Below are 18,271 nucleotides of genomic sequence, written 5' to 3' on the forward strand. Positions count from 1 at the left end.
AAAGAAGGAGATCAGGTTGGTCTGGCATGATCTACCTTTTGTAAAAACGTGTTGTATTTAATCCCAATTACCATTTACCTCTATGTACTTAACTACTTTCTCTTTCAAAATTTGTTCCAAGACCTTGCATACTATTGAGGTCAAACTAACAGGTCTGTAGTTTCCTGGATAATTTTTCTTCCCTCTCTTAAAACTAGGTACTATATTAGCAATTCTCCAGTCGTAGGATAGAAACACTGAGTTTACAGCAACAGAGGGTCCTGTGGCACCTTTAAGACTAACAGAAGTATTGGGAGCATAAGCTTTGGTGGGTAAGAACCTCACTTCTTCAGATGCAAGTAATGGAAATCTCCAGAGGCAGGTATAAATCAGTATGGAGATAACGAGGTTAGTTCAATCAGGTAGGGTGAGGTGCTCTGCTAGCAGTTGAGGTGTGAACACCAAGGGAGAAGAAACTGCTTCTGTAGTTGGATAGCCATTCACAGTCTTTGTTTAATCCTGATCTGATGGTGTCAAATTTGCAAATGAACTGGAGCTCAGCAGTTTCTCTTTGGAGTCTGGTCCTGAAGTTTTTTTGCTGTAAGATGGCTACCTTTATATCTACTATTGTGTGGCCAGGGAGGTTGAAGTGTTCTCCTACAGGTTTTTGTATATTGACATTCCTGATATCTGACTTGTGTCCATTTATCCTCTTGCGTAGTGACTGTCCAGTTTGGCCAATGTACATAGCAGAGGGGCATTGCTGGCATATGATGGCATATATAACATTGGTGGAAGTGCAGGTGAATGAGCCGGTGATGTTGTAGCTGATCTGGTTAGGTCCTGTGATGGTGTGGCTGGTGTAGATATGTGGGCAGAGTTGGCATCGAGGTTTGTTGCATGGATTGGTTCCTGAGTTAGAGTTGTTATGGTGCGGTGCGTGGTTGCTGGTGAGAATATGCTTAAGGTTGGCCGGTTGTCTGTGGGCGAGGACTGGCCTGCCTCCCAAGGTCTGTGAAAGTGAGGGATCATTGTCCAGGATGGGTTGTAGATCATTGATGATGTGTTGGAGAGGTTTAAGCTGAGGACTGTAGGTGATGGCCAGTGGAGTTCTGTTGGTTTCTTTTTTGGGCCTGTCTTGTAGCAGGAGGCTTCTGGGTACACGTCTGGCTCTGTTGATTTGTTTCTTTATTACTGAGTTTACAGATTCCTTCTGTAAGCAGAGTCAGGATGAACTCTACCCTGACATCTGGTGGTGAATTATGGCGAGTGTGGAAAAGAACTTCAGGGGCTGATCTTGTTTGCATAGGCACACCCACCCGCCTGGCATGAGACAACAGCAACTGATAGTGGTTACTTTGGATGGGGTGGGATCCCCAGTTTCTCTGTTATTGGGGCAGGAGGAATAAAGTGTTGTTACCCTGATTATGTGAATCAAGGACAATGAAACTGTTTTATGACAGAGGGTCTCACCATCACCTAAGTAGCACTCGCTAGACAAGGGACATGGGTTCCACACTCCAGTGAATTGAGAGAAGTGGAGGACAGGTATTTGTACTTGATGGTATGGGCTGTTGTCAAACACTAATTGTACCATCTCCTCTCTCTACTGTTGAATGTCAGAGCTAGCTTTGATTCTCTTAGGAATCTAGTTACAGGTTGCTGAGCTGAATTCACTTTGGGCCAATAGTGCACAGCACTGGGCTGCCCCTACTATGAGCTGAAATCACAAAAGAGTTAAAGTTACTAAGAGCTGAGATCACTGAGTGCTGTGTTAACTAGAGGGGGAGCTTGAAGTTATATTGCTAAGCAGTTTGTGGGGATGGCTGGAAGAGTAGCAAGTGGCGCAGAGCCTTGTGGGGATGGTTGGAGCGGCCCAAGGAATGGCGAGCGGAGCTGTTTGAGGGGATGGCTGGAGCGGCTCACAGGTCGGTGAGCAGAGCGGAGCCATTTGCGGGGACAGCTGGAGCGGCTCACAGGTCGGGGAGCGGAGCAGCTCGTAGAGCAGAGCAGTTGGTGAGGCAGCAGGAAGTGGACTGGCTCGTAGTGAAGGCTGCGGCAGAACCCCACGGAGAGATGGCCAGTCGGCCTCGGATCACGTAAGGTGCCCCTTAACACCCTGTGTGCCCCCCTTTTACTCTGGGGCTGCACTGACCAGGGACAGAGACTTTGGGGGTTGTTGGACTTTTGGGACTTTGGGTGGTTGCTGGACCCAAGAGACTTTGGGGGTGTTGGACTTTGGGGACTCTGGGTGATTTTTGGGTTGCTGGATTCAAGAACCAAAGGGAAAGGACACAGCCCAATTTGCTGGGGTGGGTCTTCTGCTCATGGTTTGTGTTAGGAATCCTGTTTGTGGTGTTTTTTCCAATTTAATGCTGATGTCATTTACCTCATGTTATTAAACATTTTCTGCTACACTCAGACTCTGTGCTTGCGAGAGGGGAAGTATTGCCTCTTAGAGGCGCCCGGGGGTGGTATGTAATTGTCCCAGGTCACTGGGTGGGGGCTCGAGCCGGTTTTGCATTGCGTTATTGAAACGGAACCCCTAGATACAGAACCCAGCCCTTGTTGCCAACTTAGATGAGCAGAAGGGTTACATTTAAAAATCCTTGCTATTGGGCCTGCAATTTCATGTGCCAGGTCCTTTAATATTCTTGGATGGGGATTATCCGGGCTCCCAATTTAGTCCCATTAAACTGTTTGAGTTTTAATTCCACCTCAGATGTGGTAATTTTGACTTCTGTATCCTTATTCCCTTTAGCCACCCGGCCCCTACCTGGGAGCTCTTCATTACCATTATTAAAAACTCAGGCACAGTATTTGTTTAGGAGTTGTGCCATGCCTAGATTATCTTTCATCTCCACCCCATATCTGCAGAGGCCTCTGTTGGTTGATCTTGTAATGTGATTAACTCCATTTATTCATTGGGCATCGCCCACCCACTCTTCAGGAATATCGCTGCTGGAACTGGGAGTGGAACTCTGCGATGGTTTGTAAAACAATCCTCAGCGTCTCCACTCGGGGCAGCAGCGTCACCCTGGGAGGGGAAGGGAAGGTCACTGAGAAGAAGGTGCTGGGCTGATCCCTCGCTCCTGCCTAGGCTGGGGGTTCTTCCCTGAGCGACCCTCTGAAGAGAAGGGTTGAGAGCCTCAGCGCTGGGCCACTGAACCCTCAGCTGGCAGAGCCCTGGGACTCTGCTGTAGGGGGCACTGCTGCCCTGGCCCTAGATGCAGATGGGCCGGCTGGTCCCTGCCAGTGCTCCTCCATCTCTCATGGCCCCGGTGCAGGGATACAGGAGGGCTCAGCTCTGCAGGAGCCTGCGGCCCAGGGCCTGATTCATGGGGAAAGCCTGATTATGAAAAGGATCATGTTGTGGGTGTGATGAAGGGACGTTACCCTTTCCTGGCAGTAGGCACCAGGCAAGGGGTGAGGCCAGCCTGAGCTCATTCATAACCCATCACCAACCCCCACCCCATCACCCAACCCCCAAACCGTCACTGATCCTGACCCGTCACCCAACGCCTGTCACCCATCACCCAACCCCTGACCCATCTCTGACACTGACCCCATCACCCAACACTGCCTTGTCACCCATCACCCAGCTCATCGCGGACCCTGACCCCATCTCCCCACCCCACCTTCTCACCCATCCCCACGCATCCATCACCAAACACCACCCATCTCTGACCCTGACCCCATCACCCAACCCCACCTTCTCACCCATCCCCACGCATCCATCACCAAACAACACCCATCTCTGACCCTGACCCCATCACCCAATCCCACCTTCTCACCCATCCCCACGCCTCCATCACCAAACAACACCCATCTCTGACCCTGACCCCATCACCCAATCCCACCTTCTCACCCACCCCCACACCTCCATCACCAAACGCCACCCATCACTGAACCTGACCCCATCACCTGTCACTGAACCCCACCCTGTCACCCTAATCAAACCCCACCCGTCCTCTGTCACCTGCTCCAATCCTGTCTCCTGTCACTGAAATGGAACTCCTCGTCCTGCAGTACCTGACGTGGTGGGTGCCCTGGCGCTGCCCGAAGGTGCTCCCTGGGGCCAGTACGATCCCCGTCGCCTCCAGCAGCTTCTGACAGAAGAAGAAATCAGGCTCCAGACCGAGGGCCTAGGAGGAAAAAAGGGCATCAGGAGGGTCACTCCCCACGCTCTTGGCCGGGCTGGGCCTGCCTGCTCCCCACACACCACTGGGCTGCTCCATGCCCGGCTCTCACCTGGGCCTCCTGCACAGCCCTGGCTGGGATCTGGATCCTGGGGAAGGAGTACATGGTGCCCTGCACGGGGTTACAGCGGATCCCGGGCACCTGGCTGAAGATCTCCTGGGTCAGCTGCGCTTTCTGGGCCAGGTCGCTCAGTACTGCCTGCTTCTCCTGAGAGCCGCCGAGAGAGAGAACCACAGTGCTGAGTGCAGGAGGTAGGTGTTCTCCTCTGGGAATAGAACCCAGGAGTCCTGCTCCTTGCTCTAACCACTAGACTCCTCTCCCGCTTAGAGAGAGGAGTAGAACCCGGACCCTGACTGTCAGACGCTGCTCTAACCACTAGCCTGCAGCCTCGAGCTGTGCCCGCCCCCAGCTGCTCTTTCACCGACACCTGCCGAGGCCGAGCATTGTCTGATAAGCTCAGCTCAGCAGCAGAGGAGACTGTTTCCTCCTGAGCTGGGCACCACTCTGGCGTCCCTCGAGCCACCCTGACTCTGCCACACCCCAGCTGTTGGCTGTTCCCAGCGCCAACCCTCAGCACCATGCCCTCTTCCTTCTTCACCTGCCATGCCCTGGAGCCACCTGTGCCCTCCCCCCTTACCTGTGCTCTGGACCGGCCCGTGGCATGTTCTGCCTAGCGTCTCTGCCTCTCCCCCTGCACCCAGGTGCTGCATCCCCAGTCCCAGACCAGCCTGCCCGCCTTTCCCTGCGCCCTGCAGCTGTGTCCCTCCCCACTCCCGCAGCCCTCCCGCCCTGCCATGCGGCATGCAGCACCCACTGCCATGAAGGTCCGGCAGGAGGGCTCCCCGGGCAGTGGCGGCTCCATCAGGGCATCCAGCAGGACCTGGCCCAGGATCAGGGGGTAGATGGACATTCCCCAGGAGCAGAAGCGTTTCATGATTGCTGGGTCGATGTTCACAAGCTCAAAGAAGCCGGCCCGGAAACCGCCCCTGCCAGAGCAGAGAAGAGGTAAGCTCCAGGGGCCATGCCCAGCCCTGCACCCCACTCACCGAGCGTCAGAGCCGAGCGTCAGAGCCCTGGGGCACAGCTGGGGGGGCTCCTGGATAGAGGGGGCTGGACTGGCCAGGGCCCTTCTACCTCTATTCGGCATTGGTGAGGCCTCATCTGGAGTACTGTGTCCAGTTTTGGGCCCCACATTACAAGAAGGATGTGGAAAAATTGGAGAGAGTCCAGCGGAGGGCAACAAAAATGATTAGGGGTCTGGAGCACATGACTTATGAGGAGAGGCTGAGGGAACTTGGATTGTTTAGTCTGCAGAAGAGAAGACTGAGGGGGGATTTGATAGCAGCCTTCAACTACCTGAAGGGGGGTTCCACAGAGGATGGAGCTCGGCTGTTCTCAGTGGTGGCAGATGACAGAACAAGGAGTAATGGTCTCAAGTTGCAGTGGGGGAGGTCTAGGTTGGATATTAGGAAACACTATTTCGCTAGGAGGGTGGTGAAGCACTGGAATGGGTTCCCTAGGGAGGTGGTGGAATCTCCTTCCTTAGAGGTTTTTAAGGTCAGGCTTGACAAAGCCCTGGCTGGGATGATTTAGTTGGGGATTGGTCCTGCTTTGGGCAGGGAGTGGGACCAGATGACCTCCTGAAGTCCCTTCCAACCCTCATATTCTATGATTCCTCTTTATCTGTTAGGACAAGGTCTAATAATTCCCCCTGTTGGCTGCAACACTTTTTGAGTTAGGAAATTGTCATCTATAACGTTTAGAAATTCCGATAATCTTTTAGTACTGGCAGCATGAGACCTCCAGCATATGTCACTCAGATTGAAGTCCCCCATGATCACGCACCTTTTCCCCCCTACATTATAGATGGATGGGTAAGGAGCAGGTCATCCTGTTCCCTAGTGTGATTTGATGGCATGTAGCAGACACCAGCTAGTATCCCATCTTGTGCTTTATCCATTAGGCCATTGATCCATAATCATTCAAGATCATTTTCTTCTGAGTTAACCATGACTCACAAACAGATCGTGCCATTTTTGACATGCAGTACCACTCCCCCTTCCCGTTGGCCCACTTGTGCTTTCCTAAATAGGTTATAAATATCGACTTTCACATTCCAGGCATGGGAATCAGCCCAGCAGGTTTCAGGAATACCAACTCAATCGCATTTACATTCATCAGTGAGCAAGTCCAGTTCCTCTTGTCTCTCACCCAGGCTCCTAGCATTGGTGTAGAGGCAATTCAAGAATGTCTTCTCTTTGTGTCCTTTGGCTCCTTGATTCATTTTGGTCTCCACATCGCGATTTTGTGCTGAGCGCTCCGAGCTTCCCTATTTTTACCCCCTCTCCCATTTCGCTATTACTTTAACCCTTCCTGACCACTCCAGCCAGCCTGTTCCTGAGGAGGTTGGTCTCCCTTCTACTGAACGGGGAGGCCATCCAACCTATACAGCCCCCTCTCCCCATGGAAGGTGGACCAGTGCTCCACAAAACCAAACCCTCCACCCTACACCACTTACCTAGCCAGCGATTCACGGCCAGAATCTTTTGCCTTCAGTCTTCCTTTGCCTGTGGGACAGGAAGGATCTCAGAGATGGCTTGGACATTCTTCTTCTTCAGCATGCCTCTGAGTGTCCTGAGGTCATCTACTTTCCGTGAGCTATCATTAGTGCCGATGTGAACCATCACCAGTGGATCCTTGCCCATTGCCTTCAGAAGCTGAGCCAGTCTTGGCTTCGGGAAGGCAGCACACCATCCTGTTGTCTGCTTGTCCCTTGCAGAACGTTCTTTCGATTCTTCTGAGTATTGAATCCCCAACAAGGATCATCTGTCTTCCTTGGATGGTTGGAGAACTCTTCATGATTAAGCTTGATTTTCTTACAGGTTGGACCAAGCTGCCATCCACATGTGTCCCATACACCTTTCCGTTCCCCTAGACCTGCTGGGTCTGGAGAGTTTCCACACTGAGGCCCTGATATCCATTTGAAATGTCTGGCTGTGTGGAATTCCTCCCGCTTCTCTTCTCTCTGGGGCCACAGTCTGTCTAGCCTCATCTGTCTCCAGCCGTGTAGAATGCTGCCGTGACCTCCTGCCTCTGGTGGTTACCAAGAGCCAAGCCTCCTCTCTCACTCCGTCTCCTACCAATTCCTTTGTGGTCAGCGCCAATCTCCCTTGAACCTGGGGTACTGGTGTTCCCCGAACCTGGTTGTCTAGGAACTCCTCAGCTTCTCAGGTTCTTAGTAGTGTCTCCTCCAGTCCAAGAATCTTTTCTTCCAGCACAGCCACCAAGGTGCACCTCATGCACAGAAAATCCCTCCTGGAGAGAGAACGTGGCACGTCCAAGGAAGGGGTTCCCTCCCTTCCCTCGCTGGCCATCTCCATTTCACACGTCATGCTGAACCAGGAAGGAAAGCCTCCCATGCTCCCTCCCCATGCCCTGTCCGCTGCCTCTGTGGCTCCCGAGTCTGCCCAGCAAGTGACTTTTTATACCAAGTCTTCCCGGCTCAGCTCCGCCCACCCCACCAGAGAGCGATTTATATCAAACAGCTGGGCTGAGCACAGCTCCAAGGATTGGGAGCTCCACAGGCAGTTGCTTTGAGCTGTCACTGTTCAAGCCTCTGTACCTACGGTATCTGCAACTCCCCACCCCATGTAGCTGAGTGTTATTGGGACCCCCCAGGGCTGGCACCTACACGAATCATAGAAGATCAGGGTTGGAAGGGACCTCAGGAGGTCATCTAGTCCAACCCCCTGCTCAAAGCAGGACCAAACCCCAACTAAATCAAGATCAAATGCCCAACGTGGGGCTTGAACCCACGACCCTGAGATTACGGTGTTTGCCTCCGAGTCGCGGTACACCTGGCACCCTAGGGGTCTGGGGCACGCCAGCACTGACAGCCAGAACAATTACAACTGCATCACGGGCTCTGCCCCACATGGCACTTGTCCCTGACTGGTTTTGCAATCTGTGTCCCTGAGCTGACCATGACGGGGGAGCCTACTCCCTCACTGGCGTCACAGCTGACATCGCAGTACATATGCCAAAGAAAGGCCAATGATTTTGTATGTGCTGGGGCAGGAACTGCCCATACCCTTGTAATCCTGGGGTGGCACCAGGGTGAAGGGGCACATGAACCCCATAATCTCAGAATGGGGTCAGGAAGGACCCACCATCTGGAGCATCCACAGGGGGAGAAGGGGCATTTCCAGGCCTGGCAGCAGGGGTGCACTCACTCTGCGGCGAAGCCCTTTGGAGACGGAGTAGAAGGAGATTAGCTGCACCGCGCTGGAGACTGCGGGGCCCAGCGCACACAGAACCCGCTTAAAGGAGAGGAAGGGGGAGTCCGGGGTGAACACACAGTCCTGGTGAACCTGTCGGGACAGAGAGGAGGATCAGGCTGACGCCTGAGGGGAGGGGGAAGGAGCCCAGCGTGCTGCCCACCAAGGATGGTGTCAGGTCTGAGGCCTTTGTCTGTAGCCATGTTAGGAGAGCAGCAGCCGTGCGCCAAGAAGCAGAAAGTCACATTCCCGCATTGCATCTAAACCATTTCAAAACAATGGCCTACCATAGTGTGAGCAAACTGGAGAGAGTCCAGCGGAGGGCAACGAAAATGATTAGGGGGCTGGAGCACATGACTTATGAGGAGAGGCTGAGGGAATTGGGATTGTTTAGTCTGCAGAAGAGAAGAGGGAGGAGGGATTTGATAGCTGCTTCCAACTACCTGAAAGGGGGTTCCAAAGAGGATGGATCTAGACTGGTCTCAGTGGTACCTGATGACAGAACAAGGAGTAATGGTCTCAAGTTGCAGTTGGGGAGGTTTAGATTGGATATTAGGAAAAACTATTTCACTAGGAGGGTGGTGAAGCACTGGAATGCGTTACCTAGGGAGGTGGTGGAATCTACATCCTTAGAGGTTTTTAAGGTCAGGCTTGACAAAGCCCTGGCTGGGATGATTTAGTTGGGGTTGGTCCTGCTCTGAGCAGGGGGTTGGACTAGATGACCTCCTGAGGTCCCTTCCAACCCTGATATTCTATGATTCTATGATATCAGGCTGTTCAGAAAGTGCCCCTCCTAACAGTACCCACCACCACCAGATAAGCGAGGAATCTCTTAAGTCAATGTTAAAAGAAAACTTTGTTTGACAGCATTCTGTCTGGCAAGGACTCACTCCTCAACAGCTGTGGGTGTGAAATCTATACTTCTTTATTTTTTTGGTTTTATGGGCCCCACTTCTCTAGTGTTTATCTGTATGGTCTCTGTCTGGTTCTTTGATTGCTCTTGTCTGTTGTATAACTAATTTTGCAAGGTGTAAATCAACTAATATGGTGGTATGATTGGTTAAAGAGCTGTTTCGTAATGGGCTACGATTAGTCAAAGAATTATTTTCTAATATTTTAGTTACATGATTGGTTAAGGTATACCTAAGCAGGACTCTGGTTTCACTATATAAACAGGGGTCCAAAGGGAAGTTCTTTAGAACCAACTCCAGGACACAGCCCCAAGCCAATCACACCAGGCAGAAACTGGAGTCCCCGAATGACCTGATCCAGACTGGCCAGCAGCAAAAGTTCATTTGTCTCATTGGGAGTGGTGAGCACTGTGTGCTTAACGTGTGCATTCTGTTTTGGTGATTGTTAATAACTAGAGGTTAAGGCTATTACTGTGTAAGGCTCTTTCACTGGGAAAAGATCCCGAAAACCCACAGAAGAGAACGCCCTGAGCCCTAGGCAGGGCCGTCCCTAGCGGGGTGCAGGGTCCGGGATGGAAGTGACGGATTCGTCTCTTCCGGGACCAACCGCACCAGCCAATCGCACCGGCCTGTGGGGCCCCGCAAAGCACAGCGCCCGGAGCGGTTGCCCTGATTTGCCCTACCCAAGGGACGGCTCTGGCCCTAGGAGCTGGGTAAGGGTCTGAGTGGGTATGGGTGGCCTTGAGCCCTAGGAGCTGGGTACGGGTAGGTGCCTTTTGCCCGGAGCCCTAGGAGCTGGGAAAGGGTGGGTGCCCTGGAGTGTGCGGGTAGCAATGGAGAGGGGTCAGGGTGCTTCTGGGGATGGAGGGCAGGGCAGGGTGCTGAACACCAGCTCCTCCTGTTGGACCCCCCCACATGCAGCCAGTGGCTAAGGGCTGCTCTCCCAGCTCCCCGCCCCCACCCGGTGCTGCGTTCCCTCCCCAGGGTAGCGGATCCCGGGGGCGGCCGGGCACCCACCTCATCCGCCAGCAGGAGCAGCCTCTCCTGGGCAGCCAACTGAAGAACATCCTGGATGTGTCTCCTGCTCAGCACGTGGCCTGTGGGCACAAGCAGAGTGGGTGAGGGGCCTCCGGGTCCCTTTGATCCTGGCCTCGTCCCACAGTGACCCGGGAGGAGGCCAAGATCCAGGAGCCCCCTGGCAGAGGGTGGGGTCGCCCGGTCTGCCAAGGCCGAAACTGAGTCAGGTGTGGAGCCATCCTGCCAGCCTGGCCTGGCTGCTCCCGTCCCGATCATTCCAGCCAACGCTACCTGCTGAGAACCCCTTCTGCCCCTCAGCTGCCAGCTGGGACCCTGCCGCCCAGTTCCCCCTGCCGCCCAGTTCCCCCTGCCGCCCAGTTCCCACTGCCGCCCAGTTCTCCCTGCCGCCCAGTTCTCCCTGCCGCCCAGTTCCCACTGCCGCCCAGTTCTCCCTGCCGCCCAGTTCCCCCTGCCGCCCAGTTCTCCCTGCCGCCCAGTTCCCCCTGCCGCCCAGTTCTCCCTGCCGCCCAGTTCCCACTGCCGCCCAGTTCCCCCTGCCGCCCAGTTCCCCCTGCCGCCCAGTTCCCACTGCCGCCCAGTTCTCCCTGCCGCCCAGTTCCCCCTGCCGCCCAGTTCCCCCTGCCGCCCAGTTCTCCCTGCCGCCCAGTTCCCCCTGCCGCCCAGTTCCCACTGCCGCCCAGTTCTCCCTGCCGCCCAGTTCCCACTGCCGCCCAGTTCCCACTGCCGCCCAGTTCTCCCTGCCGCCCAGTTCTCCCTGCCGCCCAGTTCCCCCTGCCGCCCAGTTCCCACTGCCGCCCAGTTCTCCCTGCCGCCCAGTTCTCCCTGCCGCCCAGTTCCCACTGCCGCCCAGTTCCCCCTGCCGCCCAGTTCCCGCTGCCGCCCAGTTCTCCCTGCCGCCCAGTTCCCCCTGCCGCCCAGTTCCCGCTGCCGCCCAGTTCTCCCTGCCGCCCAGTTCCCCCTGCCGCCCAGTTCCCCCTGCCGCCCAGTTCTCCCTGCCGCCCAGTTCCCACTGCCGCCCAGTTCCCTCTGCCACCCAGTTCTCCCTGCCAGCCGGGGCTGCTGCCACCCGCTTCCCCTGCCAGCCAGGGCCCCTGCCCCCCGGTCCTCCTGCCAGCCAGCAGGGTGTGTTACTGGTGCTGGGTGCTGAGTCTCCCTCCCCTGCCCCACAAAGCTTTTACAACCATTTCTTGCCCCTCTGTCTTCTGGCTGATACGTCACCTGGGCAAGGCAGGCCGGGGAACGGGGTCTCCTCTGCGCCAAGGGCCTGCGTCTGAGGCAGCAGCTGTGTCCTGTTCTCCTAGCTCTGTCCTGCCCGAGAGAGCGTCTGTGCATTGACTGCCCTGGGCACGTCCCCGGCTGTGATCTCCTGCCCCGTGCTCCTGGCCCTGACCCCACTGGGCTCTCCTCCTGGGCGGGGCAGTGCTGGGTGAGCCAGGGCCCTGGCGTCTGGGTGCCACGGTGCAGCAGTTACGGGAAGAGCCCAGCAGATCCCCACGGGCGCGTTCCCTGCGGGGCCCACGGCAGGGTCAGCTGCCGGCTCCCCAGCATCTCGGGGCACGCTGGAGGAGAGCTGATGAGGACGGGGTTGGGCAGGGGGCCGCTCGCTCTGACTCACCCGTCGGGTATCCAGGGTTGATGACGAGAGCACTTTGGGGGTGCAGTGTCCCCTGGCTTGGCCGAGCACCCGCCTGATCTCCCCAACGTCCAGGGCCCAGCCACCCTCCTCGTCCAGGTGGTACTGCACCTCGACGGCACCGGCCAGTGCTACGGCGTCCGCAAAGAGAGGGTGCCCGGGCACCGGCAGCAGCACGCCCGCCCTCCTGGGGTCCTGCTCATTGACCACCAGGGAGAGGAAGTCCTGGAGGAGGAAGAGAGAGCACAGGCTGCTCCGGGCTCACACGACACCGCTGGGGCGAGGGAGGACAAGGGCTGGCAGGCTAAGGGTTAATGACACCCGGACCAGCATCAGCGGGCACAGGGGCTGGGGAGGCTGCCCGGCCGGCGGGGCTGGCTGGTCCAAGTCCCCGCTCCCCCAGGCTGGATCTGGTTCACGCTGGACTCACCACTATGGCCGTGGTGATGCCCCCACACATGACGATGTTCCTGGGGTCACAGCGGATGCCCCCATCTCTCCTCTCTAGGTAGCGGGCCACCCTCTGGGGGACAGCAGTGGTGACGTACTCCATGTTATACGCCCCTTGGGAGAAGGACCCAGCCCAGCGTCAGGGACAGACTCTGCCACTTAACTGCAAAGAGCAAGGACCCTCCCTCTCCTTCTGCCCCCAGAACTGGGGCAGTCAGACAGTCAGTCCTGGCAGAGCCCCCCACTCTGTGCCACGCAGCCCCCACCACCGCCACAGGCAAAATTCATTGGATCAGCCATGGGGAAGGCCCCCCAGTCAATGGGCCAGTGGGGAACGCAGATGGGGCCCAGTCCACTGCCTCCCCCACCCCACAGCTGGCACCAATGGCCCCTCTCTCTGAAGGTTTCAGCAGCGACTCCAGGGAGACCCAGCTCCCAGGGCGAGGTCTATCCCGACGGAGGCTGCGGTGCTCAGGTACCGGCACTGGAGCTGTGCAGCTCCTGCAGGATGCGGCTGGCTCGCTGCTTGGCGTCCCGTGGCATGGAGTCAGCATGCAGCAGCTCTGGGTAAGCGCAGATGGCAGCCACCTGTAACGGCGTAGCCCAGAGACAGTCAGCGCACGGGGTGGAACGGAACGAAGGTGATTGACAGCCCCCCACGAAAGGTGCCCATTCCCTCCCCTCCCCCATGGTGAGGTTATCCGGGCACCCCCAGCTTGGAGCTAAGAAGCCCCTGCCATGGCAGAGCATTGCGTGGGGAGGGCTGGGAATGGTCTGTCGGATCTGTAGGACCGAATCAGGGCAGGGCTGCACGCGACGGGATTTGCTCCCCAGTGGCTGAAATGGTCCTGGGCAAAGCTTCTGGGTGGGGGGTCACGTGAGGTAAGCGTCTGGGCTGGTACCAATGGGTCATTCGGGCCTGGCTAGGATCAGCTCCCGCCTGCGCCGGTCCGGGAAAGCCAAAGGGGGCCTGGGCCAGGAGGGAGGCGATTTCCCCACCTGGCTGCAGGACCGCAGAGCCAGGGCTGGGAACAAGAGCTGCCGCAGCTCCCCCCAGGGACGGACAGACAGAGACGGTGCCGAACCAAGTGACAGCAGCTTGGCAAGGTGGAGCCCTTCACCGGCTCACTGTGGACCTAAGGACTTGCCCCATGGCTAATACATCCTGCTCTGTTCGGGGGGTCGCTGCAAACCCTGGCTGGCGTGCATCAGTCCCTGGCCCCCCATGGGGAAGCAAGCCGCAGCGCCTGGCCTGTTGTAGGGCGGCAGGGGATGCCCGAGCTGCGGCCAGCTCCAGGATAGCTGATCTTACGCCCTCCCTGCTCTGAGGACAGCACAGCAGGGGAGCGTGCCCTGCCGAGGGGCTCCGTGCACGGCTGGATGGGGGTGACCTTCGGCTAGCATCCCGCTAGGCGTAGGGCAGTGGCCGGCCGGATTGGCCCCATGGCTTTGCCCCAGTCGAGATCACTAGCCATCCCAACTCCTGCCCAGCGCACCTGCAGCGCAGCAAAGCCACACAGCCCCTCGCCCTGTGGCGCGTGAGCGCCGCCCAGTGGCCAGAGTAGGGCGTCCAAGGGAGGGTTTGCTCAGGCTATGACAGGGGCGGGGAAACTTTTAGGCCTGAGGGCCACATCAGGTTTCCAAAATTGTATGGAGGGCCGGTTAGGGAAGGCTGTGCCTCCCCAAACAGCCAGGCGTGGCCGGGCCCCCGCCCCCTATCCAACCGCCCCCCGCGTCTCACACCCTGACAGCCCCCCCCGGGACTCCTGTCCCATCCAACCCCTCCCGTCCCCTGTCCCCTGACCGCCCTGCCCCTTCCAACTCCTCCTCTCCTTCCTGACTTCCCCATCCAACCGCCTCTTCTCCCTGACCCCATCCAACCCCGCGTCCTTCCTGACTGCCCCCCGGGACCCCTGCCCCATCCAACCGCCCCTTCTCCCTGACCCCATCCAACCCCCCCTCCTTCCTGACTGCCCCCCCGGCACCCCTGCCCCATCCAACCGCCCCTTCTCCCTGTCCCCTGACTGCCCCAACCCCTATCCACACCCCCGCCCCCTGACCACCACCCCCAACTCCCCTGCCCTCTATCCAACCCTCCCGCTCCCTGCCCCCTTACCACACTGCCTGGAGCACCGGTGGCTGGCGGCACTACAGCCGCGCCGCCCAGAGCACCAGGATAGGCAGCTGCACCACCCGGCTGGAGCCAGCCACGCCACCGTGCAGCACAGAGCACCGGGTCAGGCCCCGACTCTGCAGCTGCGCTGCCCCAGGAGCTCACAGCCCCGTCACCCAGAGCATTGCGCCGGCGGTGGGGCAAGCTGAGGCTGCGGGGGAGGGACCGGGGGCGAGCCTCTCGGGGCAGGAGCTCAGGGGCTGGGCAGGAGGGTCCCGGGGGCCGGTTGTGGCCCGCCGGACATACTTTGCCCACCTCTGGGCTATGAGGATGCCTCTAGTACTGGCCCTTGACCGCTCAAACCCAGTCCCTGAACCGCTGCCCGAGTGGGGTTGCTGTCGGCTATACAATGAACGAGGACCCAATTAGCCACTAAGGGGTAAACCCCGATGGCCGTGGAGACAGCCAGGGGGCTCTCCTGGCCTCTCCGATCTCGCAGACAGGAACAGGCATCCGAAGAAGTGAGGTTTTTACTCACGAAAGCTTATGCCCAAATAAATCTGTTAGTCTTTAAGGTGCCACCAGACTCCTTGTTGTTTTTGTAGGCACAAGCTGTGGCATTGGGGTCAGGCAGAGGATCGGGGGGTCGGGCCCAGGGCTGGGAGTCACGAGATCTGGGCTTAGTCTCCTGCCCCCCCGCCCCCCCATGGGACTCACGTGGCTCTGAGCTCACTCCCCCTTCCTGCCAGGGCTAGTGCACTGGTGTGGGGGGGGAGGGGTTGGCACAAGGCCACCACTCAAGCCCGAGTCTGAGGGCAGACTTACACGGGGCTGGGTCTCCGCACGGGGATGACGTTCCCCCCAGGGCTTGTCCCATGCGTTGGGATCCTCACATGGAAGCTGGCGGAGGAAGGCCAGGGGCGTAGAGAGGGGGACGTGTGTGCTGTGGGGTGCTCATGGGGGGGACTCAAAAAGACACTCAATGACATGGGTGGTAGCTCACACAGGTAGGGGTAGCTCATGCGCAGGGTGACCCTGAGCTCTGCAGCTGGGTGACTGTGGGCCTCAGTTTCCCCTCTTGCCCTTTTCATGTCTTGCTGTTTCAGCTGGTCTCCCCAGGGCAGGGGCTGCTGGTCGCTGGGTTTGTGCAGCTCCCCGGGGCCCAGGTCCGAGGGCTGCTGGGGTCACCGCATGGCACCGGGGGCAGGGATAGACAGGAGGCTGCTGTCTGCATTGCAGCTGGGCGGGGGGAACCCAGCAGGGGCTTTCCCGCCGGCTGCTCCCTCCCACACGGGGTGCAGCAGGAAGGGACGTGGGGGGCATCCCGGAGGGTCCTGCTGGTCTCTGCTCTCCCCAGGGGCTGCCGGGGGGATCCTTGCTCCTCACCTGGCGTAGGAAGGTGATGGGTCTTCGGCCTGCAGCGTGGGGGTCCCCCGAGTGGCACCAGATAACCTCCCGGAAGGGCTTCTCCTCTCCCTGGGGCAGAGAGCAAAGTGCCCCCACCAAGGGGGAGCTCTGAGCCATCCTTAACAGAGCTGGCCCCTCCCTCCCTTCGCCTGGGCACGGGATCCCTGGCACAAGCTGCATTTGTCCTTCTCCCTGTGGGCAGCTCTGGCACAGGTTGGCTGGCCCACATTCACCCTCGCCCTGTGGCCCCTTTCTGCCAGCCAGGCTGGAGCACCCCCACCACAGGGGGATGTGAGGAGGTGTGACTGGCTCGGGGCAGGGAGCCGGGGGCTGGCCCCATGAGCCCTGCAGGGCCGGCCCAGTGACAGGGCAGGGAGCCGGGGGCTGGCCCCATGAGCCCTGCAGGGCCGGCCCAGTGACAGGGCAGGGAGCTGGGGACTGGCCCCGTGAGCCCTGCAGGGCCGGTTCAGTGACAGGGCAGGGAGCTGGGGGCCGGTTCAGTGACAGAGCAGGGAGCTGGGGCCTGGCCCCGTGAGCCCCGCAGGGCCGGCTCAGTGACAGAGCAGGGAGCCGGGGGCCGGCCCCATGAGCCCCGCAGGGCCGGCTCAGTGACAGGGCAGGGAGCCGGGGGCCGGCCCCATGAGCCCTGCAGGGCCGGCTCAGTGACAGGGCAGGGAGCTGGGGGCCGGCCCCATGAGCCCTGCAGGGCCGGCTCAGTGACAGGGCAGGGAGCCAGGGACTGGCCCCGTGAGCCCCGCAAGGCTGGCCCAGGGACAGGGCAGGGAGCCAGGGACTGGCCCCATGAGCCCTGCAGGGCCGGCTCAGTGACAGGGCAGGGAGCCAGGGACTGGCCCCGTGAGCCCCGCAGGGCCGGCCCAGGGACAGAGCAGGGACCAGGGGCTAGCCCTGCCCAGGTGTGACTGACAGAACCGGTTGCCAAAGCCCATCAGGGCAGGGCTGGGCTGCGGGACGCTCGATGCCCGGGGGCAGTGGCGCTGGCAGTTCCACAGGCCGCCCTCTGGCTGGCCCTGCAGGCAGCAAACAGGCAGTCCAGGAGGCCGGTGCTGGAGCCACTGTTCAGCAGAGACCCGCCCTGCCAGCGCCCGCAGCCAGGACCCAGGACACTGCCCCATGCTCTGAGCCCCGGCAGCCCCAGGAATACCCCGAACGCTTTCCCAGAATCCCCCTCACCTGCGCCAGCTGGCGCTGGATTTCCGAGGCCCTTTCCAGCAGGGACCCCAGCGTGGGGAGCCTGGCGCCTTTGACACACGGATTCACAGAGTCCAGAGTCAGGACCTTCCTCCCGGCCGCCATCCCCCCGCTGGGCTCCGGCGCACAGAGGGGCTGGGAATGCCTGAGCTGTGACTGGGGGGAAGGTGCCTGGGTCGCTGCAGGGCTGACGAAAGCCCCGTCTGGGGGGGCGGCCCAGGGCTCGAAGGTCCAATTCTCCTTCCCTGACCAGAGTCCAAAGGTGGCCCTTTGGGTTACTCGTTAATGAGCCAGAGAGATGCCCTCAGCTCCGGCACTGCTGGGTTTGCCATCAGCGCTGCCCAGGGCAGGGAATTCTGAGCCCCTCAGACGGCCGCTTGTGTCTCCGCACGTTGCCGAGAGGCAGCCGGGGGTGGCAGCCCAAGAGGGCAGGCTGGAGCTCCGAGTCTGCGGCCCCTGGGACTCGGAACCGCGCCTGCCTCCCCCAGAGCACTGCACAGGGCAGGGGCCCCAGGCTCGGCGCTCCAGCTGCCCCCTGCAACTGGCCTGAGCATCCTTCCTGGCCAGGGCCCTCGCAGCATCCCTGATGTTTGTTTAGACCAAGGGGAAGACCCTGCCCCCTTGGGGACACTCGGGGCGTTACAGCTCTGGGGGGGGCTGAGTCCTTCCCCCCGGGCTTCGCAATGCCCTCCCGTGGGTCTTCCCCCTCGGCAAGGGCCAGGCCAGCGCCTGCCTGCCCCGCGGCTGTGACCAGCCTCCCCTGGGACTGCGTGTCCCAGGCATCCCCCTGCACTAGCGAATGGTGCGTGGCCCTTCGCCGGTGCTGGTGGGGCCGGGCCAGGCTTGGCCAGTGCGGCTCTGACCCGGCTCGGCTCCGCTGGGGCCCACGGGCAGCGGAGGCGCCGTATGTGACTTGGCTAATGCCTGGGATCAGGTGTGTGATCGTGGCTCCCTCTAGTGGCCAGCCCCAGCACAGCTGGCTAGTCACTCAGCCAAGGGCTGGCGCTGCAGCCGCCAGTGGTTTGGTGCTGCGTGTCATGGGTTCAATCCCCGC

The 18,271-nt window shown here is 59.3% G+C and overlaps 1 pseudogene; it reads right to left on the minus strand.

Annotated features, from left to right (window-relative positions):
• Positions 1 to 2,328: 2,328 nt before the first annotated feature.
• Positions 2,329 to 17,452, minus strand: LOC135981863 (alanine aminotransferase 2-like; annotated as a pseudogene).
• Positions 17,453 to 18,271: the final 819 nt, after the last annotated feature.

This window comes from Chrysemys picta, chromosome 2 (genome assembly GCF_011386835.1).
Source record: "Chrysemys picta bellii isolate R12L10 chromosome 2, ASM1138683v2, whole genome shotgun sequence".
NCBI classification, from domain to species: Eukaryota; Metazoa; Chordata; order Testudines; family Emydidae; genus Chrysemys; species Chrysemys picta.